Raw genomic sequence first — 25,219 nt, 5'->3', positions numbered from 1 at the left:
ATATAGGACTGTTTAATATGTTTACTTGACTTTGACTCAAATTTAGAAATTGGAATTTATCAAGGAAATTGTCCATATCCTTTAGATTTTCAAATTTTGTGGCTTATAGGCTTTGAGGTAAGACCTAATGATTCTTTGAATTTCCTCAGAATCCGGTATTATTTCTCCCTTTTCATTTCTGATTTTGTTAATATTGGTACTCACCTTTTGCTGTTTAGTCAGTTTGGCTAAGAATTTGTAAATCTTATTTGTCTGTCTTGCTGATTTTCTCAAAGAACCAGTTCTTCATTTCATTGACTTTTTATTTTTTCTCTCTTTTCCCTTATTTTTCTTTCTCCTTTATTAATTTATTCTTGTTACATCTCAATGGTTATCCCATATGTTATATCCTCCCATTCTTCCCTCCCTCCCATTTTCCCCTTATTCCCCTCCCATATGACTGTTCCTGAGTGGGATTACCTCCCCCTGTATATGCTCATAGGGTATCAAGTCTCTTCTTGGTAACCTGCTGTCCTTCCTCTAAGTGTCACCAGGTCTCCCCCTCCAGGAGACATGGTTAAAGGTGAGGCACCAGAGTATGTGAGAAAGTAATATCCCACTCTCCACTCTACTGTGGAGAGTGTTCTGTCCATTGGCTAGATCTGGGTAGGGATTTAAGGTTTACTGCCTGTATTGTCCTTGGCTGGTGCCTTAGTTTGAGAGGGACCCCTGAGCCCAAATCTGCCTATCATAATGTTTTATTTGTAGGCTTCTAGGACCCTCTGGATCCTTCTACTTTGCAGTTCTCCCATACTTCTCTCATCTAGAGTCCCACTAGACTGTCCTCCCCTCTGTCTCAGTTTCCTGGTAAGTGAAGACTTTCGTGGACTTGCCTCTTGGGCTAATATGCAGATATAAGTGAGTATGTACCATTTGAGTCTTTCTACTTCTGGGTTAACTCACTCATTATGATAATTTCTAGCTCAATCCATTTATCCACAAATTTCGGGAATTCCTTGTTTTTAATAGCTGAATAGTATTCCATAGTGTATATGTACCACAGTTTCTTTATCCATTCTTCTATTGAGGGACACTTAGGCTGTTTCCATGTTCTGGCTATTATGAATAAGGCTGCTATGAACATGGTTGAGCAAATTTTCTTGCTGTGTGCTGGAGCATCTTCTGGGTATATTCCAAGGAGTGCAATAGCTGGGTCTTGAGGAAGCCCTATTCCCATTTTTCTGAGATAGCACCAGATAGATTTCCAAAGTGGTTGTACTAGTTTGCATTTCCACCAGCAATGAAAGAGTGTTCCTCTCTCCCCACATCCTCGCCAGCATGTGGTGTTGCTTGAGCTTTTGATCTTAGCCATTCTGATGGGTGTAAGATAGAATCTCAGAGTTGTTTTGATTTGCATTTCCCTGATGATTAAGGAGGTTGAGCATTTCTTTAAGCGTTTCTCAGCCATTTGATATTCCTCTGTTGAGAATTCTCTGTTTAATTCCAAGCCCCATTTCTCAATTGGGTTATTTGGTTTGGTGGTGTTTAATTTCTAGAGTTCTTTATATTTTTTTTAATATTAGACCTTTGTCAGATGTAGGGTTGGTGAAGATCTTTTCCCAGTCTGTAGGCTGTCGCTTTGTTCTCTTGACAGTGTCTCCTGCCTTACAGAAGCTTCTCAGCCTCATGAGGTCCCATTTATTAATTGTTGACATTATTGTCTGGGCTGTTGGTGTTCTGTTCAAGAAGTTGTCTCCTGTGCCAATATGTTCCAGGCTCTTCCCCACTTTTTCTTCTAAGTGACTTAGTGTCTCTGGTTTTATGTTGAGGTCTTTAATCCACTTGGATTTGCGTTTTGTACAAGGTGACAAATATGGGTACAGTTGCATTTTTTTTTACACATAGACATCCACTTAGACCAGCACCATTTGTTGAAGATGTTATCCTTTTTCCACTGAATGTATTTGGCTTCTTTGTCAAAAATTGAGTGACCATATGTGTGTGGGTTCATATCTGGGTCTTCGATTCGATTCCACTGATCAACCAGCCTGTTGCTGTGTCAGTACCATGCTGTTTTAATTACTACTGCTTTATAGTACAGTTTGAGATCAGGTATAGAGACTCCTCCGGACCACCTTTTATTGTACAAGATTGTTTTAGCTATTCTGGGTTTTTTGTTTTTCCATATGAAGTTCAGAATTGAACTTTCAATGTCTTTAAAAAATTGTGTAGGTATTTTGATAGGGATTGCATTGAAACTGTAGATTGCTTTTGGTAGGATGGCCATTTTTAATACATTAATTCTCCTGATCCATGAGCAAGGAAGATCATTCCATCTTCTCATGTCATCTTCAATCTCTTTTTTTAGAGTTTTGAATTTTTTTTCAAACAAGTCCTTCACTTGCTTAGTTAGAGTAACTTCTAAGTACTTTATATAGCTTGTGGCTAATGTGAAGGGTGTAGTTTTCCGAATTTCTTCCTATGCAAGATTGTCATTTGTGTATAGGAAGGCTACAGACTTTTTAAATTTAATTTTGTATCCAGCCAATTTGCTGAAGTTATTTATCAGCTGTAGGAGTTCTCTGGTGGAATTTTGAGGGTCACTTATGTAGACTATCATATCATCTGCAAATAGGGATAATTTGACTTCCTCCTTTCCCATTTGAATACCCTTGATCTCCTTTTGTTGTCTTATTGCTCTGGCTAGAACTTTGAGTACTATATTGAAGAGATATGGAGAGAGTGGGCAGCCTTGCCTTGTTCCTGATTTTAGAGGAATTTCCTTTTGTATCTCACCATTTACTTTGACTTTGGCTATTGGCTTCCTATATATAGCTTTTATTATGTTGAGGAAAGTGCCTTGTATTCCCGATCTCTCTAAAACTTTAAACATGAATGGGTGTTGGATTTTATCAAATGCTTTCTCTGCATCTAAAGAGATGATCATGTAGTTTTTTTAATTTTCAGTTTGTTTATATGGTGGATTGCATTGATGGATTTCCGTATATTAAACCATCCCTGCATGCCTGGAATGAAGCCTACTTGGTCATGATGAATGATATCTTTGATGTGTTCTTGTATTCATTTTGCAAGTATTTTATTTACTATTTTTGCATCGATGTTCATAAGAGAAATTGGTCTGAAATTCTCTTTCTTGTTGAGTCTTTGTGAGATTTAGGTATCAATGAGACTATGGCCTCATAGAATGAATTTGGTGATGTTCCATCCATTTCTATCTTTTGGAGTATCTTGAAGAGTATTGGTATTAACTCGCCCTTGAATGTCTGGTAGAATTCTGCACTGAAACCATCTGGCCATGGGCTTTTTTTCTTTGGGAGACTATCAATGATTGCTTCAATTTCTGTAGGGGAAATGGGACTATTTAGTTTGTTTATCTGTTCTTCACTCAACTTTGGCAAGTGAAATTGATCAAGAAAATCATCCATTTCCCTTAGATTTTCAAATTTTGTGGCATATATGCCTTCAAAGTAGGATCTTATGATTCTTTGTATTTCTTCAGTGTCTGTTGTTATGTCTCCCTTTTCCTTTCTGATTTTGTTTATTTCAATACTATCTCTCTGTCTTTTAATTAGTTTGGCTAATGGTCTGTCTATCTTGTTGACTTTCTCAAAGAACCAGCTCTTGGTTTTGTTGATTCTTTGGACTGTTTTCTTAGTTTCTAATTTGTTAATTTGACCCCTGAGTTTGATCATTTCCAGACGTCTATTCCTTTTGGGTATTTCTGCTTCTTTTTTTTCTAGGGCTTCCAGTTGTGTCGTTAAAGTGCTTATGTGCGATGCTTCCAATTTCTTTTTAAAGGCACTTAATGCTATGAATTTTCTTCTTAGCACTGCTTTCAATGTATCCCACAAATTTTGTGTATGTTGTTCCTTCATTTTCATTGAATTTCAGAAACTCTTGATTTCTTTCTTTATTTCTTTCCTGACCCAGGTGTCATTTAGCAGAGAGTTGTTTAGTTTCCACATACATGTAGGCTTTTTGTTATTTCTGTTGTTGTTGAATTGCAGCCTAAGCCCATGATGATCTGAGAGGATACAAGGTATTATTTCAATCCTCTTGTATCTGTTGAGGCTTTCTTTGTGAACTATGATGTGTTATGAAACCTAAGATTATTCCTCCCATAGGAGGGTCCTTGCCTTTGCACATCCTACCAACAAGCTATGCACAGCAGCTGCCACTCATCAGTACAAAGGTGTACAAGGACTGACAATAAAACATTATTTATTGCAATACTCTAGAATAATTTTAAGCTCCCAAACTTTGGAAATAGCTACTGGAGCATGTCAGTTCAGATTTTGGGTCAACAAATAAATACCAGTCAGCCAGTTGCTTTGGTACACCAGACAGACCTGCATGTTGGAACTTAAATACTACCATCCAAATTTCTGATGGTGGTGGCCCCCAAGATCAAGTTAGATAAGCCCAGGTCCAGGAAAGAATTGAACAAAATATAGGAGCACATTTTACCTAATTAGAATATCATCCTTTAGCAAAGATCAGATCCAGGGAGAAAGAAGTGTTGGACACTCATACTTTAGACATATTTAAGGACACTCCCAAATTAATTAATGCCTCTAATCCATCCTTGCCACAAGACTGCTAGTTATGTCTATGACAGGACTCACTGGTTCCCCTTGCAGTCTCTACAGAGAATAATATTTCCCTTATAGATTCTGGTTGTCTAGTTATATGCCCCATGTCGATTCAGCCGCTTAAGTTTTACAATGTTACTTGCTTTAGAAAAAAATATCAAAATAATACTTATGATATAGATGTGGGTACTGTTGCCTTTGACAACTGTAAAAATTATATTAATGTTTCTTCTGCACTGTGTACTGATAATGCCACATTGTTTGTTTGTGGCTCCAATCTTGCTTGTTTGTGGCTCCAATCTTGCTTTCACCTACCTGTCTCAGAATGGACAGGAAGATGTGCCCTGGCTACACTTCTCCCTGATGTCAGCATTATTCCTGATGATGGTCCGATGCCAATCTCTAGTTTTGATTATATTGCTTGATGACCCAAAAGGGCTGTCTAATTTATTCCCCTTTTAGTAAGGTGAGGAGTTATTTCAGCCCTTGCTATGGGTTCGGCAGGCCTGGGCATTTCCATTCATAGGTATGCTAAAATATCAAAACAACTCATAGATGATGTTTAGACCTTGTCCAGCACTGTCCAGGATCTACAAGATCAGGTAGACTCCTTGGCTGAGGTTGTTCTTCAAAACCATAGGGGCTTGGATCTGCTAGTGGCAGAACAGGGAGGTGTCTGTTTGGCTCTACAGGAGAAGTGCTGTTTGCATGCTAACAAGTCTGGGATCCTTCAAGGTAAGATTAAAAAGCTACAAGAAGGCCTGGAAAAGTGGCCTAAAGAGCTCCTTGATAATCCCATTTGGAATGGGCTCTATAGATTCCTCCCATATCTTCTCCCCCTTTTAGGCTCCTTACTTGGCTTATAAATACAACTATGGCTAGGACCGTTTCTCCTTAACAAACTCATGGCCTTTGTCAAAACAGGTCAATATCATACAAGCAAAACCTATACAGGTCCATTATCACAGGCTGGAGCTTGCAGACTGAGGCTATTCAGAGGAATAGCAGGCCATACCCACAGTGACTCAACCTAAGATAGGGCCAATGGTCAAAAATTTTACCCTTGGATTCAATGATGAGTTATAGAGGGCACCATGGGATCCAGAGCCTATGATGGGATTATGCACAATTGGGACTGTATCCAACCTAAGACAAGAGATGTCAAACAATTTTCAGAGACATCAAGCTGTTGGCCTCTCAATGATGGGTAAGGAATGGTTTAACAAGGTTGATGCAGACTAAGACAGGTCTGGACCACACATCCAGCTTAAAAATATATATATAAAAAATGGGGATCGGTGGGGAATGGTCATTCTCAGACCCCTGAGCTCATAGTAAGACCTACTCCATTCTGGCTATAAATTACCTATTCCAATAAGACTACTAGTAAGATCAGATAAAGGCCAGCTGCCAGTGAGGCCACCCTGTTCCAGGCACAGCAGTCCTGAGTGCTGTTTGCTTGACTAACCAGACCTTTAACAACTTCTCTCTTTCTGGAATGTTTCCCTCTTCTGTGGTTAGAGCAGCTGTAAAAGTAGATAACTGCTTGAGCATTTTACAGTTGGGTTTTCATAGCGACCTCATTTACAAATACCCTTGCCCCAGTAACCACCCATAAAAGCTCTGTGAGGATTTTCAATAAATGAGGCTTGATCAGAAACCTGTCTTGCCTACATTTCTCTCACACTTCCTTGTCCCCCTTCCCTTCCATTTCTAGGGTCTCCTGTTGACTATCCCACAAGTTGGGACATGCTTGGAAAAGTTGCTCCTTCTAGTGTATGCTCACCAAACTTTTGCTTTTCTGTTGTACTGTTTTTCATGTGTGAGGAAGTAAAAGACTTCCAGTCAGCCATTGACTTGATTCTCTTTTAAAATGAAGAAGACAATAAGAAGTTGATATTTGAGTTTAAATTTTAATTAGGAGGAAGAAAATGTTAACCAAGCAGAAAAAATGTTTGGTTGGTTAATTTAGAAATGATTTAAGAATAGCGCAGAGTCTCTCAAGCTAATGGCTGCAGTTTATTAGATATGAGGCATGAAGGAGCCTTTATAAGACGCATGACTTTAGTCATCCTGATAACAATGCTTCATAGCTGTGGAAACTTTTGTTGAAAAAGCACATATCTTGTCATATCTCCAGCACTGGGGTTGTTTTCTTAAGAAGATTTTGATATTCTTTCAAAGTATTTCTTCTGACTCTTCTTTAAGAATGTAGAGTGACTTGTTTTAGCACTTCAGAAAAAATTTAAACATGTATGTCCTGCTCTGCTCTGCTTCCTGATGTATACCTGTGTGTGTGTGTTTCTCTCTCTCTCTCTCTGTGTGTGTGTGTGTGTGTGTGTGTGTGTGTGTGTGTGTGTGTGTGTATAGTAATGCAATTCAAAAAAGTCAGATTTTGGATTATATTTATGTGAAATGCATCAGATATTTAACTGATGAAATTTTAATAAAATTATTTTCTAGGTCCAAAACAAAAGAGCTGCACAGTGGATTCACTATTGACTGCCACTGTGGTGACTTTTCTACCACATCTAACCTTAATCAACACTGTTCAGCTATTGCTTACACTGCAGTGGTGTAAGTTACTCATAAGTCAGCAGTATTTTTGGCTTCTGCTCATTAGGTTAAAAAATAAAGCATGGACTTGTCCTTTTCTAAGGAAAAATTATTATTTATGCTCAATAATAAGCCAGTTAAATCTCTGAACCAGATACTGTTTGAATGAAATGTAAATTCTAGGAAAACCATATTTAATCTGGAAAAAGGAAATTATGTATCTGTTAATACACTGTACTAAACTAACCCATACAAATTAAATATAGTAATTGCAGGTATATATTTATGCCCTTGAAAATTTGTTTTTTATATTTATATTCATAGAACATTTTATTACATAAAAACTATGAAAAATGCAGTAACTAAATATTTGTGAACATGCTTCCTTCTTAACTTTTTCATTTCCAGTGCATTATTGTCTAATAAAGTTAAAATGATGAAGTAAAATTCTCACTGTCCATTATCTCTGGATTTCTTCAACAATTTGTCAAGTCATTCCTAATATAACATTATCATGTAAATTATAGCATATAAACATGACGATATACTAAGCAGTAACTAATTCTTAATTATTGATACACATAAAACATCTCATTGCTAACCATATAGAATAGGTCTCCAAATTCAGAGACAGGTTTAATTTTTTTAACTAATCCAGACAAGGACTGTGATGTCCACTGCCTGGTAAAATTGTAGAGGTTAATGGCCACATGCACCAAACAGAGCAAAGAAAGTGTACCCAAGAAACTGAGAATGATTCTTATGAGAAAGTTATTCTCTTAAATTAATTACTGTTTAATTCAAATTTTTCAGAAGAAGGTTACAAAAGCATACGTGGAAAGTAAACATAGAAAAATCCAAATAAAGTAAAAGACTGTGTCTTACACACACTCTTATAGCCAATGAGAGCTAGAGAAATAGTTGACCCTGGTGAAGACCACAGGAATTGGTTATATAATACCAAATGGCTAGCCCTGAAAACATGCAATAAGTAACATTATGTAGATGGAGTAACTGTGTTTATGTATTTAGTCTACATGTGTGTGGGTGTGTATATATATATATATATACATATATATATATATATATGTATATATATATATATAGTTTATAGTGTGTATTTAGTGTGTATATGTCAGTCTAAGAAAAAAGGAGCCATGAATTTAATAGAGAGTGAGGCAAATTATAGAGGTAAATTACATCATCATATTATTATCTCAAAAAGAAAGAAACAGATTTTGTAAAAGAATAAAAATGGGCTGGAAAATAATAATGAAATATATATTTCCAAAAAGTATTTTAGATGTTTTCACCACAAAGAAATGGGAAATGCCTAAGTACATAGATATTTCTATGCTTATGTACAGGGAGATGATGTACATGTGTCAAACTGCACATGGATCATATTACATAGGGACAATCTTATGTTCATTCAGTTTTAAAAATACATTTAAATTTCAAAAGAGACATACAAATTGTAAGTATGTTTCACCCCCAGAAGGTAGAAGGTTTATTGGAAAAGCATAAATGGGAAGATCTACATTGATAATTATTCTGGATCTGTACTTTAAGCATCTTTTTACCAAAATGTTTTGTCTTTCTGAGGTTAGATTTGATGCAGATGCTAGAGATAAACATCAAAATACCTATGTCTCAATATGGAATTTTTATTATTGCTCAGTAAGCCTCAATCAAGTCTTACTCAATTATATAAGCAGTGCTTCAGTGAAGGTTAAGCATTTTTTTTTCAGTCACCCTAGTGAACTATTCCATAAACCTAGGAGAAAGACTGAATAACCTCTGGACCTGATCAGGTCCAAATGCGCAAACTCAGCCAGTCAAATACTGCATTACTTCACAGAGGTTTAGAGCTGTATAATCAGTAGCAAACTCTGACTATCTACAGCTTTGTGGTCACAACAGAGAGGGCACAACTTTGTAAAGCATGAATGCTTGAACATAATTAATTAGACTACTATGCAATAGTCTCAATGAGATTACAGAAACACAGACTTACAAAAAATATGATGAGAAGAAGTTAAGAGTTCAAGGCTAACTGGAAATAGGCAATGACTCAGAAAAACGAGACAAAAGAGAATAGGTACTGTCTTAGAATTTACTGTAGAACTGGCACCCATGAAAGTGTGGGAAGAGTGTATTCTGCCATATTCCCAACAAGAGGAAAATAAAACTTGATTATTTTCGATGTTTCAATTTATGCATACCGTTGCTAAAATTTTTTCCTTTTTATTTTTTTAATTTAAACTTCTTTTTAAAATTCATTCACTTTACACCAATAGAGTAGCCCTATTCCTCCTCTCCTCCCAATCCCATTCTCTCATCTTCTTCCTCTCATGCCATTCTCATATTTCTCAGAGATGGAGAATTTTCCTCCCCAATCAACTGACCCCAGCCTAACAAGTCAGGACTGCCTACCTCCTTTCTCTTCCTCTGTTGTCTTGTAAGGCACCCAACCAGGGAAGTGATCAAATAGCAAGCAAAAGAGTCCAGGGACCCATATGCAGACTGAACTGTCTATCAGCTACATCTAACCAGAAGGTGTAGGTCACCTCTATTCATTGTCCTTGTTTGGTTGATGCACTACTCTGTTTTTATGGAAGGATCATGCTGTTTTTATTACTACTGCTCTATAGAAGAGTGTGAGATCAGGCATTGAGATACCTCTAGAAGATCTTTTATTGTAGAGTATTGTCTTAGCTATTCAGCTTTTGTTTAATTTTTGTTTTTGTTTTTCCTATAACGTTGAGAATTGTTATTCAAGGTCTACTTCCCTAATTTCTTTCTCAGCCTGTTTGTCTTTTGTATACAAGAGGGCTACTGATTTTTTAATAAAATGTGTAGTCAGCCACTTTGCTGAAGGTATTTATCAGGTCAGGAATTCTATGGGGGAATTTTTGGGACCAAGTATACATAATATCATATATGAGAATATGATAGTGATAATTTTTTCTTCCTTTCCAATTTATTTCACCTTGATCTCTGTTAGTTGTCTTATTGTTCTAGCTAGGACTTCCAGTACTATATTGAAGAAATAAAGAGAGAATGTGAAGTCTTGTCTTGTCCCTGGTTTTAGTGAAATTGCTGTAAGTTTCTCTCCATATAATTTGATGTTGGCTAAGGCTTGCAGTATATTGCCTTTCCTATGTGAAGCAGCTGCCTGGTGTCATTGATCTTTTCAAGAATTTGTACATGAAGGTGTGTTGGATTTTCCCAACTGCTTTTTCAATATCTAACATGATCATGTATTCTTTTTCCTTTCAGTTTGTTTATATGTTGGATTATATTGATGGGTTTGCATATATTGAACCACTCCTGTATGCCTGGGATGAAGCCAACACGGTAATGTTGGGTGATATTTTGATGTGTTCTTGCATTCAGTTTGTGCATACCTTATGGAGTATCTTTGCATGAATGTTCATAAGGGAAAGTTGCCTGGAATTCTCTTTCTTTTGGGAGTCTTTGTATGGTTTAGGTATAACGTGAATATGGCATCATAGAATTAGTTTGGTAATTCTTCTTCTGTTTCCATTTTGTGCAATAGTTTGAAGAGTATTGGTATCAGCACCTGTTCTTCTTTGAAGGTCTGGTAGAATTCTGTGCTGAAATCCTCTGGCCTTCAACATTCCTTTTTTAGGGAGGAGATTTTGATGACTACTTCTATTTTTTTAGGATATATAGGTGCTTTTAATTTGTTTACCTAATCTTGATTCAATTTTGGTAATTCCATCTATAAAGAAAATATATTGTTTCATTAAGGTTTTGAAATTCTGTGGCATGTAGTGTTTTTTTTTAATGCATGTAAACTTTGGTTTATTGGAAAAAAAGCACATATATAGGATTTATTTACAAAGGAAAGAAGAAAAGAAAGGAATATTTTTTCTTTTTTAGTGGTTCATAAGCTTTATGTAATATTCATCCATTTCAATCTAATTTTGTATTACATTTTTTATTAATTTATTCATATTACATCTCGATTGTTAGCCTTTCCCCTGTTTCCTCCCATTCTTCCCTTCCTTCCAATTCCCCCCTTCTCCCCTCCCCTATGTCTGTGATTGAGGGAGACCTCCTCCCCCTATATATTCTCCTAGAATATCAAGTCTCTTCTTGGTAAATTGCTATCCTTCTTCTGGGTGCCGCCAGGCCTCCTCATCCAGGGGACATGGTCAGAAAAGGGGCACCAGAGTTCATGTGAGAGTCAGATCACACTCTCCACTCAACAGTGGAGAATGTCATGGTCGTTGGCTAGGTCTTGGTAGGGGTTCGAAGTTTACTGCTTATATTCTCCCTGGCTTGTGCCTTAGTTTGAGGAGGACCCCAGGACCCAGATCTGCCTGTCATAAAGTTCTTCTTGTAGGATTCCAGGACCCTGTGGGTCCTACTATTTCCCCATTCTTCCATGCTACTCTCACCTAAAGTCTCAATAGGATGTCCTCTCTTCTGACCCACTTTCTTGGTAAATAAAGTCTTTCATGATACGTATCCCTTGGACTAGTGTTTTGATATAAGTGAGTATATATTATTTGTCTCTTTTTGCTTCTAGGTGAATTCACTCATTATGGTAATTTCTAGATCAATCCATTTGTCCACAAATTTCGGGAACTCTTTGTTTTTAATAGCTGAGTAGTATTCCATAGTGTAAATGTTTCTTAGTCCATTCTTCTACTGAGGGACACTTAGGCTGTCTCCATGTTCTGGCTATTATGTATAAAGCAGCTATGAACATGGTTGAGCATATGTCCTTGTTGTGTGGTAGGGCATTTTCTGGGTATATTCCAAGGAGTGGGATAGCAGGGTCTTGAGGAAGCCCTATTCCCATTTTTCTGAGAAAGCACCAGATAGCTTTCCAAAGTGGTTGTACTAGTTTGCATTCCCACCAGCAATGAAGGAGTGTTCCTCTCTCTCCACATCTTCGTCAACATGTAGTGTCATTTGAGTTTTTGATCTTAGCCATTCTGATGGGTGTAAGATGGAATCTCAGTGTCCTTTTGATTTGCATTTCTGTGATGACTAATGAGGACGAGCATTTCTTTAAGTGTTTCTCAACCATTTGATATTCTTCTGTTGAGAATTCTCTGTTAAGTTCCAAGCCCCATTTTGCAATTGGGTTGTTTGGTTTTGTGGTGTTTAATTTCTTGAGTTCTTTATATATTTTGGATATTAAACCTTTGTCAGATGAAGGGTTGGTGAAGATCTTTTCCTAGTCTGTAGGCTGTCGCTTTGTTCTACTGACAGTGTCTCCTGCCTTACAGAAGCTTCTCAGCCTCATGAGGTCCCATTTATTCTTTCTTGACATTAAGGCCTGGGATCTTGGGGTCCTATTCAGGAAGTTTTTTCCTGTGCCTATGTGTCCCAGGCTCTCCCCCTGCTTTTTCCTCTAACTGAATTAATGTCTCCGGTTTTAAGTTGAGGTCTTTAATCCACTTGGACTTCAGTTTTGCTCATGGTGACAAATAAGTGTCTAATTGCATTTTTCTACATGTAGACATCCACTTAGACCAACACCATTTGTTGAAGATGCTATCATTTTTCCATTGAGTAGAATTGGCTTCTTTGTCAAAAATCAAGTGAGCAAATGTGTGTAGATTCATCTCTGGGTCTTCAATTCGATTCCATTGATCCACCAGCCTATTCCTTTGCCAATACTATGCTGTTTTAATTACTGTTACTCTGTAGTGCAGCTTGAGATCAGGTATGGAGATTACTCTGGAGGATCTTTTATTGTATAGGATTGTTTTTGCTATTCTGGGTTTTTTATTTCTCCATATGAATTTGAGAATTGATCTTTCAATATCTTCAAAATATTTTGTAGGTATTTTGATAGGGATTGCGTTGAATCTGCAAATTGCTTTTGGTAAGATGGCCATTTTTACTTTGTTGATTCTCCTGATCCATTAACAAGGTAAATCCCTCCATCTTCTGATGTCATCTTCAATCTCTTTCTTCAGAGATTTGAAGTTTTTTTTCGAATAAGTCCTTCACTTGCTTGGTTAAAGTTACTCCTAGATATTTTATATTGTTTGTGGCTATTCTGAAGGGAGTAGTTTTCCTAATTTCTTCCTCTGCCTGTTTGTCATTTGTATACAGAAATGCTACTGACTTTTTTGAGTTTATTTTGTATCCAGCCAATTTGCTGAAGGTGTTTATCAGCTGTAGGAGTTCTCTGATGGAATTTTGGGGGTCATTTATATACACTATCTTATCATCTGCAAATAGGGATAATTTGACTTCTTCCTTTTCCATTTGGATCCCCTTGATCTCCTTCTGATGTCTTATTGCTCTGGCTAGAACTTCAAGAACTATATTGAAGAGATATGGGGACAGAGGGCAGCCTTGTCTGGCTCCCGATTTTAGAGGGATTTCCTTGAGTATCTCTCCATTTAATTTAATCTTGGCTGTTGGTTTGCTATATATAGCCTTTACTATGTTTAGATAAGTGCCTTGTATTCCTGATCTCTCCAGAACTTTAAACATAAATGGGTGTTGGATTTTGTCAAATGCTTTTTCTGCATCTAAAGAAATGATCATGTGGTTTTTCTCTTTCAGTTTGTTTGTATGATGGATTACATTGATGGATTTCCATATGTTAAACCATCCCTGCATGCCTGGAATGAATTTTACCTGGTCATGGTGAATGATGTCTTTGATATGCTGTTGTATTTGCTTTGCGAGTATTTTGTTGAGTATTTTTGCATCAATGTTCATAAGAAAAATTGGTATAAAATTCTCTTTTTTTGTTGGGTTTTTGTGAGCTTTAGGTATAAATGTGACTGTGGCCTCATAGAGGAAATTTGGTAATATTCCATCTATTTCTATCTTTCAGAATAGCTTGAATAGTATCAGTATTAGCTCCTCTTTGAAGGACTGGTAGAATTCTGCGCTAAAACCATCTGAACCTGGGCTTTATTTTTTTTTTATTTTTTTATTTTTTGGTTGGGAGACTATCAATGGTTGCTTCTATTTCTATAGGCAAAATAGGGCTATTTAATTTCTTTATCTGGTCTTGGTTCAATTTTGGCAAATGGAATCGGTCAAGAAATTTGTCCATTTCCCTTAAATTTTTGAATTTTGTGGCATAAATGCCTTTAAAGTAGGTTCTTATGATTCTTTGTATTTCTTCAGTGTCTGTTGATATGTCTCCCTTTTCCTTTCTGATTTTGTTAATTTGGATAGTGTTTCTGTGTGTTTTATTAGATTGCCTAACGGTTTGTCTACCTTGTTAATTTTCTCAAAGAACAAGCTCTTGGTTTTGTTGATTCTTTTGATTGTTCTCTTTCTTTCTAATTTATTGATGTCAGCCCTGAGTTTGATTATTTCTAGGTGTCTACTCCTCTTGGGTGTTTCTGCTTCTTTTTTTTTTCTAGAGCTTCCAGATGTGTTGTTAAGTTGTTTATGTGGGATGATTCCATTTTCTTTTTAAAGGCACTTAGTGCTATGAATTTTCCTCTTAGCACTGCTTTCAATGTGTCCCACAAATTTGGGTATGTTGTTCCATCATTTTCATTGAATTTCAGGAAGTCTTTTATTTCTTCCCTTATTTCTTCCATGACCCATGTGTCATTAAGTAGAAAGTTCCTCAGTTTCCACGTGTTAGTATGCTTTTTGCTATTTCTGTTGTCCAAGTCCAGCCTTAGACCATGGTGATCTGATAAGATACAAGGTATTATTTCAATCTTCTTATATCTGTTGAGGTTTGCTTCATGACCAACTATGTGATCAATTTTAGAGAACGTTCCATGGGGTGCTGTGAAAAAGGTATAATCCTTTACGTTTGGGTGGAAAGTTCTGTAGATATCTGTTAGATCCATTTGATTCATGACATTGGTTAATGAGGTTATTTCCTGGCTTAGTTTTTTAATCAAAGACCTATCCTTCAGTAAGAGTTGGGTGTTGAAGTCTCCCACTATTAATGTGTTGGTATCGATGAGAGGGGCAACTTTGTTAATAACTCTTTTACTAATGTGGGAGCCCTTGTATTCGAAGCATATATGTTCAAAATCATGATGTCTTCTTGGTTGACTTTACCTTGGACGAGTAAGAAGTGTCCATCCTCATCACTTTTGATTAATTTTGGTTGAAAGTCTATTTTATTAGATTTTAAAATGGCTACCCCAGCTTGTTTCTTGTGATCATTTGCTTGGAATATTTTCCCCCAACCTTTTACTCTGAGGCAATATCTGTCCTTGTGGTTGAGATGTGTTTTTTGAATGCAGAAGATTATTGGGTCATGTTTACGCATCAACTCCATTAGTCTGTGTCTTTTTATTGGAGAATTGAGACCTTTGATGTTGAGAGATATTAATGACCAGTGATTGGTGAGTCCCTTCATATTTGGTATTTATAACAGTCGAGATTTTGTGAGGTTGTGATTTTGCAGTGGTATACTTACCTATTTCCTATGTAGTTTTGGTTGTAATTTGACCAGTTGGGGTAGATTTTTCCTTCTAATACCTTCTGTAAAGCCCGATTTGTGGCTAGGTACTGTTTGAATTTGTTTTTGTCATGTAATATCTTGTTTTCTCTGTCAATGGTTATTGATAATTTTGCTGGATATAGTAGTCTTGCCTGGTATCTGTGTTCTCTTAGAATTTGCAGAACCTCTGTCCAGGCCCTTCTGGCTTTCATGGTCTCTGCTGAGAAGTCAGGAGTAATTCTGATAAGTTTGCCTTCATACGTTACTCGGCCTTTTTCTCTTGCTGCTTTTAATATTTTTCCTTGTTCCGTATATTTTGTGTTGTTATTATTATGTGGTGGGAAGATTTTCTTTTCAGGTCTATTCTATTTGGTGTTCTGTAGGCCTCTTGTATGCTCATATGCATCTCCTTCTTCAAATTGGGGAAATTTTCTTCTATTATTCTATTAAAGATATTTTCTGGATTGTGGAGTCGGTTGCCTTCTTCAATTCCTATTATTCTCAAGTTTTGTCTTTTCTTGTTGTCTTTTATTTCTTGAATGCTCTGTGTCAGGAACTTTTCAGATTTAGCATTTTCCTGGATGGTTGTTTCTAGTTCTGTGATTGTATCTTCAAGTCCTGATATTCGTTCTTCCATTTCTTACAATCTGTTAGATAAGGCCACCTCTGAGATGCTTGTTTTCTTCTCTGATGCCTCTTGATTATGTTTTTCTTCTGCGTGTTCCTGTATCATAGCTTCCATTTTTATCTTCATGTCTTGGACTGTTTTAATGATTTCCTTCATCTGGTTATTTATATTTTTCTGAAATTCTTCAAGTGCCTCTTTATATGACTCTTTTAACTCTTCAGCCCTCTTGGTTGCCTCCTCCTGCATTTGTTTATAGATTTTATTTGTTTCTTCCATTATCATCTTCTTTACTAAGGACTTGAGGTTATTTTCTTGACTATCCATTACTGTTAGGTTCTCCAGGTTGTTTTCATTGGGAATGTTGGGATCCGGAGATGCCAAACTGTTTTGGTTTTTGTTAGCATTCTTTCGCTGTCCTCTTGTCATTTTGATGGCTCTGATGTTGGAAAGTATTTTGTAGTGACCTTGGCTGGTTGAGAGTGTTTAATTGATGACTGATTATAGGTCAGGTGCTCTTGCCTGTGGGGTCAGGAATTATTTCCGAGAAACAGGTAGGTGATCCAGTTTCACTCCTGGTGATTTTCCTCTGCACTGTGGGCTCCAGGCTGAGTCAGCCAAAGTAGATATATCTGTGAACTTTACTGTTGTAACTCAGATCAGCAGTTTTGGGACCTAGAATAAGGTCCGCATAAAAACGTTCTGAATTGTGTAGGTTGATTCCAGCTGCCTGTCCTTCCTGTGACTTTATAGTCAAGACCTCAGGTAGATCAGATCTTCTAGGGGTGTAGCTGTCTTTTAGCTCTGTCTCTACACCCTATAAAGGTGTCCAACCTCTTCCAGAACTATATGCCTGGAGGGACCAAGTTCTCTCTTGGTCAGCAATTAGACACTGCTAGCAATACCCATGTTACATCTCCTGATAATGTGAGAGTGCTTGCCTTGCTCGGGCTAGGAGCCCCAGCTAGGCTTTCTCATTTGGGGAGTTCAGGGCCAGTGCCTTGATGCTGGGCGGTTAGGAACACTAGGGTTGCAGAGCTCTGGTGGTTAGCAGTGGAACCAGATCTTCCTGCATGGCTATGATGCTCCACTAATGCTCTAGGTTAGCAATTAGACACTGGAAACACAACCCACCCACATCTTATCTCCTGATAATGTGCGATTGCCTGACTTGCTCTGGCCAGGATCCCTAGCTAGGCTCTCTCATTCGGGGAGTGCAGGGCCAGGGTCTTGCGGCTGGGTAGGAACAATAGGGTTGCAGAGCTCTGGCAGAAGCCTGGGGAACCAGGTCTTCCCGCAGGCTATGATACTCAGCTATCACTCTAGGCAAGACCCGTGTCTTCTGATAGGTCAGTGGAAGCAGTCCAAGCTGATTTCTCACTGCCGCTGTTTGCAGGCTCAGTCCACTGTGATCGGTGTTAAGTTGGGCCCCGGATGGCCAGCGAGCTGCAGTCCCACTTTAACTGTCTCTGTTGAGACCCGCCACCTGTGTTTCCACTCGGCCTAAGTGGGTGACCTCCGCAGTTTGGGGTGGTGTGGAAGGAAGAATCCTAGGGCAGATTCACCCTCTTCACTGAGATTCCTCTGGCTGGGGACTCCGGAAAATCCCCTCCCCAAACAGCGAGTCTGTGCTTTATATGCAGGCTCCAGTTTGCATGTGGATTCCATTCCAGAGTTTGGAGAGTGTGTTTAGCACCTCCGGGATGTTGCTTGTCCCAGGGGGGTAGGCCCCCTGTTTGGTCTGCGGCCTTTGGGGCCCCACTCACCTACAGTTCTCAAAGTCCAGCAATCTGTTGCTCCACTTATGTCCCTGGTCTCCTCGGAGTAGATCAGATACACAGCTTATTGTTCGGTGCAATCTTGAAATCCTCGGCATGTAGTGTTTTTAAGTAAGATCTAATGATTCTTTGGATTTCCTCCATGCCTTTTATGTTCCTTTTTTCATTTCTGATTTTTTTATTTGATTCTGTCCCTCTCCTTTTTACTTAATTTGGCTATGGTTTGTCTATCTTGTTGATTTCTTCAAAGAAACAGCTCTTGGTTTCGTTGATTCTTTCAGTTGTTCTCTTTGTTTCTAATTCATTGATTTTTTTATCCATCTACTCCTCTTCAGTGTGTATGCTTCTTTTTCCCCTAGGGCTTTCAGGTGTGCCATTAAGTTGCTTATTTTCAATTTTCAGTGTCTTCACTTTCTTTATGATGGGACTTAGTGCTATGTACTTAGTGCTATTAGCCCTGCCTTCATTGTGTCCCATAAGTTTGGGTATGTTGTACCTTCATTTTCATTGAATTCTAAGAAGTGTCTAATTTGTTCCTTTAATTTCTGTCTTTATTTTTTCCATGACCCAATAGTCCTTGAGTAGAGAGTTGTTCAATTTTCATGCACATATAGACACTTTATTACTTTTGGTGTTGTTGAAGTCAAATGTTAGTCTATGGTGTTCTGATAACCTACAAAGGATTATGTCAATATTCTTGCATCTTTTGAAGCTTTCTTTGTTACCAACTATATGGTCAATTTTGGAGAAGATTCCATGAGGTGCTGAGAAGAAGGTATATTCTTTTGAGTTTTGGTGAAATGGTCCATAGATATCTGTTACATCCATTTGATTCATGGCATCAGTTAGTGTCGTTATTTCTCTGTGTAGTTCCTGGTTTTTTATCCTGTACTTTGGTGAGATTGGGATGTTGCAGTCGCCCACTAGTAATGTGTTGTGATGGATGTGTGGTTTAATATTTACTAGTGTTCTTTTTACAAAGGTAGGTGGCCTTGTATTTGGGGCATAAATGTTCAGAATTGAGATGACATTTTGTATTTTTGTTTAGGGGAGTATGTAGTGTCCTTCCTATTTGCTTTTTATTAATTTTGGTTGAAATTGTCTATTTTGTTAGATATTAGAATGACTACTCCAGCGTGCTTCATGCGTCTGTTTGCTCGGACAAACATTTTCCAACCTGTTACTCTCAGGTAATGTCTGTCTTTATGATTAGGGTACTTTTCTTCTATACAGGAAAATTACGGCTCATGTTTATGCATGCATTATGCTAGTCTGTGTCTTTTTATTGGAGAGTTGAGTTCATTTATAATGAGTGTTATTAATAACCAGTGATTATTAGTTGCTCTTATTTTGATATTGGCTGTGGTAGCACGCGTGTGTACTTATCTTCTTTTGGTTTTGTTGCAATGAAGTTATTAATATCCTGTGGTTTTTTTTTTTTTTGAGGAGTGTAGTTAACCTACTTGGGTGGGAGTATTCCTTCTTGCATATTCTGTTTATGCACATATTTTGTTTAAATTCACATTTGTCATGTTTTTCTCGATCTACGGTGATTGAAAATTTTGCTGGGTATAGTAGTCTAGATTAGCATCTGTTCTTTCTTAGTGTTTAAAAAGCATCTGCCTAGGTTCCCTGGCATTTAGGGTCTTGTCTGAAAAGCAGGGTGTGATTCTGATAAATTCAATATTATATGTTATTTGGCTTTTTCCCTTGCAGCTTTTAATATTTTAGTCTTTGCTCTGTTCATTTAATGTTTTGATTATGGTAGGAAGATTTTCTTTTCTGTCTAAGCTATTTGATACTCTGTAGACCTCTTTTATGCTTATAGGCATCTTTGTATATTGAGGATTTTTTTTTCTGTGATTTTGTTGAAAATGTTTCCTGGCCTTGGAACTAGAAATCTTCTCTTCTCTTTTTATTATTCTTACATTTTGCATTTTCATGGGCTACTTAATTTCATGGATATTTTGAGCCAGGGATTTTTGAGATTTAAAATTTTATTTGACAGATGCATCAATTTTTTCAATTGCATTTCTATACCTGAGATTCTTTCTTCCATCTCTTGTATTTTTTAATGATGTTTACTTCTGAAGTTCCAGTTTTCTTCCCTAAGTTCTCTTCTTTAAGTGATTTATTTATTTCTTCTTTTAAGGCCTAAATCTGTTGGACTCTATCTTCCTGTATTTCTTTAAGGCTTTCCTCTTTAAAGGCCTTTATCATTTTCATTAGCATATCTTTAATGTCATTTTCTTGTGTTTTAATTGTGTTATGGTATCCAGGACTGATTGCCATTGGGTTACTGGGTTCTGGAGATGCCATATTGCTCTGATTTTTGTTGCTTGTGTATTTATGCTGGATTTTAGCAATCTGGTTGTCTCTGGCATTAGATCATAGCTCCTTGTAGACACTTGAGATATCAGGGTCTTCAGGAAGAGCCATGTGCAGGAAGCTGGATGTTCCTTAAGGAGGCCTCCTCAGAATGGTAGGTATGGTTTCTGACTTGCAGGTGGTTCTCAAAGAATTGTCTGACGGTCTCCTGAGATATATGGTCCTTGGGATTCTCAGAAGCCTGGGGCTCTCCTCTCACCAGGTGAAGTGCTGGAGTCAGCTGCCTGCTACCGACTTTTTTGTTCTGAGGGTAAAGAGCTATAACAGCCCAGGCACTGTGCTCAGATACTTTGCTCACTAGGAACAGCACAGATACTGTGTTCACTAGGCACAGCCATTTTGGAGAAACTGTGAGCTCTAAGGTCTTGCAGTCTCTTTAGTGTGATAGATTGCCTTTTAGAACAGTGTCTCAGGTTTTTCCATAGATCCTAGTCATTAGAAGGCCTGAGTTTAGAGGCAAGCACCCTGGTACACAGGAGGTATCCAAGCATGGGACAGTGGGAGTATGCAGGTGACCAAATTCTCTGACTACATTCTGGCATGAACCCAGGGACTTTTCCCAGGATTAGCTGGGTGACCTCAGGTTGGACCCACTTGTTTTCCTCAGTGTGGGCTCTCCTGTCACATAAGAAACACAGAAACAGGATGTTTTGGGATTCACAGCTCAGCCTGTCAGCCACTCTGTTCTGCTGTTCAGATACTATACTCAATCAATACTACCATCGTGGATCTCCTGCTATAAATTTTCATAGGGAAAACTACATTGTGTTCATGAATCTTAACTCACTTGGTTTAGCATAAACAACCAAGATTGCTGGCTTACATATGTCACATTTTATAAGAAACTGTTGGAGACTGACCTGATGTATTTTGATGCTATTGCTTGCTGTCTCTGTGGCCCACCTCTACCTTGCCTAAGAGCCTAACCCATTTGTCCAACAAAAGCCATCAACACCTGGGCACAGCAAATGGGATAGGTATGGCTAGGGTTCCAGGGTGACGGGAGACAGAGAATCTTGGGAGGAAGAGAGACCAGTGGAGAGGGAAGAGAAGAAGTTTGCACCATAATAGATTAGGTGGAGAAGCAATAAGCCAGCGTGGATGGAGACTTGTCCTAAATGAAAAACATTAACAAGTATATGGGATTATGGATGACAGGTAGCTTGATAGAAACTATTAGAGCCAGATGACATGGGATTAGGATAGGTATTTCATACCTGCCCAACTAAGGGAAGTAGTTTAAGGGATTAATATCTGCCCTGCCAAGGTTACCTCAAACTATTTTAAAATATAACAGATGTTTGTGTCTTGAATGATTGCTAGGAGTTAGAAAATACTGTCATAATAATAGTAATAGGCCTAATAAAAATATTATTAGGCCATACTGATGTTTTCACTACACCAAACTGTCAAATTATGCAAGTTGTACTACTTGTAGATCCTTGTTAGTGGTGTGTGAAGATTTTGAATGTCTGAGGTTTTGCTGTCATTTGTTATTATCCATCTCATTTTATCCATTGTCATGTTGACATTTCATTGTACTTTTCCTTTCCATTTCTCTGACAACTAAACATGTTGAGCCACTTATTGTGTTTTATATTTTGGTAAAATGTTTTTGCTTTTCCTTTGAAGTGTAATTAATATCTTGGAATATCTGAGTATTACCAAGATATCAATGAATCTATTATAAATACTCTGTATTGGAGTATATACATGAATAAATAAAGCAAATGTAATTTAGAAACTAAAATTAATCAAAAGGTTTAAAATCCTCTTTCCATCTTGAGTTTTGCTCTTTACTGGCATCAATTCCAAGGACTTTGCATTGGTCTAAGAATCAGAGAATGGCAGCTTTATATCCTGACAATCAAAAGCCAATTGCTCTAAGCTTTCAAAACCAGAGGCCTATGACACCATCTCTGAGAGTTCTGCCTTCAGTCTTTCAAACAAGAGACTTATGGCCCCAGGTGCTGAAGTGAGAAACTACACTTTGAAGCCTAGCAACCAGTACTGAGAACCTAGTAACTGGAGCTGTAAAACTAAATTTCAGTGTCTGGCCCTTCCTGTATTAGTATTTATTGGCTCTCTTAGAAGTCAAGACCTTGGGTTCTTTCACTTAGCTCTGTGGGTTTTGTCAGGTATAGTCTTAGCTTTCTGCCTCTTGAGCTCTTATCAATTCTAAATGCTTCATAGTAGTCTCCCAACTGTTATGGTTGGTAATACTTTGGAATTCTTCCACCCACAGTTTGTCTTCTAGTTGCTGCAGGTGGGTGACTAGGGCTGGAAGTCCAGTCTGGTGTTACCAAGTCAGCCCTCCCTAACTGTGATAAAATTTACAAGTAAAAGCCTGTCCTCAAGAGGAATTTTCATACATAGGGGGAGATGGCAATGCAATTCAAGCAAATAACAGCTTCAAATCTAACCACAAGAGTGAAAAGCAGCCATTTATTAATCTAGAATATAATGTGACACATGGGATGGTCTTCCTCAGCTTCTGACCACACTGATGACAGGCCTCACTTGTTGATGACTTCATCTCCTACTGAGACAATAGCCATAAGGCACATGGGTCCACAAAGAATTGAAGGGGGCTCCTGAGGGTGAAAGTAAAGTCAATAGGAACTAGTGCAAGCTGAATGAAGCTTGTAACCAAAGCCAGGCCTCAGGAAACAGCAGTTATGGTTTCAGGATTTTTTGTATGATCAAAGTTGCAAGGTTGAAATGATGTCCATCCAGGTACTTACCAAGGAAGATGATGCTTAACCCAGGTGTACTTCCCACAGGGAAAAACACATAAAGGAGGGTCTGTCACCTGTTAGTCAAGTAATAGGTTGGCCTGTTCCAGGTAACTAAACTTATTTAAACTATCAAATTATGCTGAAAGATGGGGACCTGGCATAAAACTAACCTATTGATCAGTACTGAGAAGTATTTGATGCTGAACTGAATAGCTTTTATGACAGTAGTGTCCCTCTGGTTTATCTCAGTGAGAAAAATTCTGACTGTGACTCAAAACTTTCATATTACCCAACAAGACACAATGTGTTTTGTATTGTAATGTGCCTATATATATATGGATCTAATTCTGAGACCAAGAAAGTAACCTGAAAGTGAGTCTGATGAAAGAAAACAACATGGTTTCCACTCATTTAATCACCATTTTCACAAATCTTTAACACATGTAAAAACAGCTCAATTGGTTTTATGTTTTCTGGGTGGATAAATGATCTGCAATTCCACACATACAAAATAGAGTATGTATTTTTATAGTTGTAGAGATGGCTCAATGGTGAAAAGCATGCACTGCTTTTTCAAAATACCCCAGTTCACTTCCCAGCACCCACATATATTGGCACACAGTCAGTTTTAACTCCAAGTCTAAAGTATGTAATGCATCTGGCCTCAGAAGGACCTGCATGTATACACCCACAAACACTTACACAGATACAAAATTGAAAACAAAAAGTAACAGCTGTCTAACTGGGTTTTAGGCCCACTCAAAATGAGGAAAATCATACTTGGTACTGAAACTTAGCCATATTCTTGGGGCTAAGTCTCACAGATGTTACAAAAGAAAATATATCTACCACTGCTACTTTGCTAGACCATCATAATTTTTTCTATATTATAAATAGCATTCATATGCCCACAGATATATGAGATATGACTTCTCTTCAAAGAAACCTCTCTTTATAGCAAATAGAAACCATTATGGAAAACCACCACTAGACATGAATCAGAGAAGCAACAGATTTTGGAAAACATCATGAATGTATGTCTCAGAGAACATATCTGAAGACTGTGAGAACCATAATACCAGGAACACTATCGTGAAATGGTTTCTAGCAGAAATGTCTGTTTAAACAGCTCTGGAAATAATGCCAATATCAATGCACATGTTAATATGGAAAGGCAAAATACAACAGGAGTCCCACCCCTAGACAAAGTGCATAAGGCAATTTATAGCTACTGAAAGAAGATAACTAATCATCTCTCGGAGATGAATTTCTTTATTTTTTGTTTAATTCACAGTGGTGAATCTTGAAATCATACAAACAGCAAAACTGGTTACATCTATATATACTTGTGCATACACATATATACATGTGTGTGTATAACCATAATAACCAAAAAAAAGAGGCTGTTAGTTTTATAGGGAATATCTAGAGATTTGAAGGAGAGTACCTGAGATGGGGAAAGAAAAAGGGAAAGATATGCAATTCTATTTCAGTTAAAAACTTATTTAAAAGTTGAAATACATATTAAGGTATATATTCTTCTTTGAAGCTAAAACATATGGACATTTTAGGTACTGGGAAATATTAAACTACAAGAATTGTGAAAAATAAATAGCTGAAACATTTCTTCTGAAATCAATCTTATTTTTCTAGTGTTTATTTGTCCTTTTGAAATTCAGTGTTGGATTTGTTTTCTTAATACCCATACAAATGGTAACTGAATAATTTCCCTTAAACAAAAGTTGAATTAAGCACTGTTTAAATAAATAAATTTCCAACTTCTTAAATGATTTTCAGCAATCATCACTATGTTAATTATGTTTCTAGTGGCTACCACCTATTGTACCATTACACTCATTGTAATCAATGACCATTCAATTGTTTTTAATTTACTTTATATTTTAATCTTTACAACTTAGCACATTTACCTATGTTTATGATTTTGAGTAAAACCATGAGCTAACATTCGTAGGCAAAAAAAAAAAAATCATACTTTCTTCCTAACCTCTGTTGACCTTATACTAACTCATTTCTTTATCTTTCTTTGAACTCAACCCATTTCTTATATATCTTCTTAGTACCTACTTTTATGAACTTTTAAAAAATTGTTA

Source organism: Acomys minous, assembly GCF_964271855.1.
Source record: "Acomys minous genome assembly, chromosome: 19".
NCBI lineage: Eukaryota > Metazoa > Chordata > Mammalia > Rodentia > Muridae > Acomys > Acomys minous.
This window is presented reverse-complemented; position numbering follows the sequence as displayed.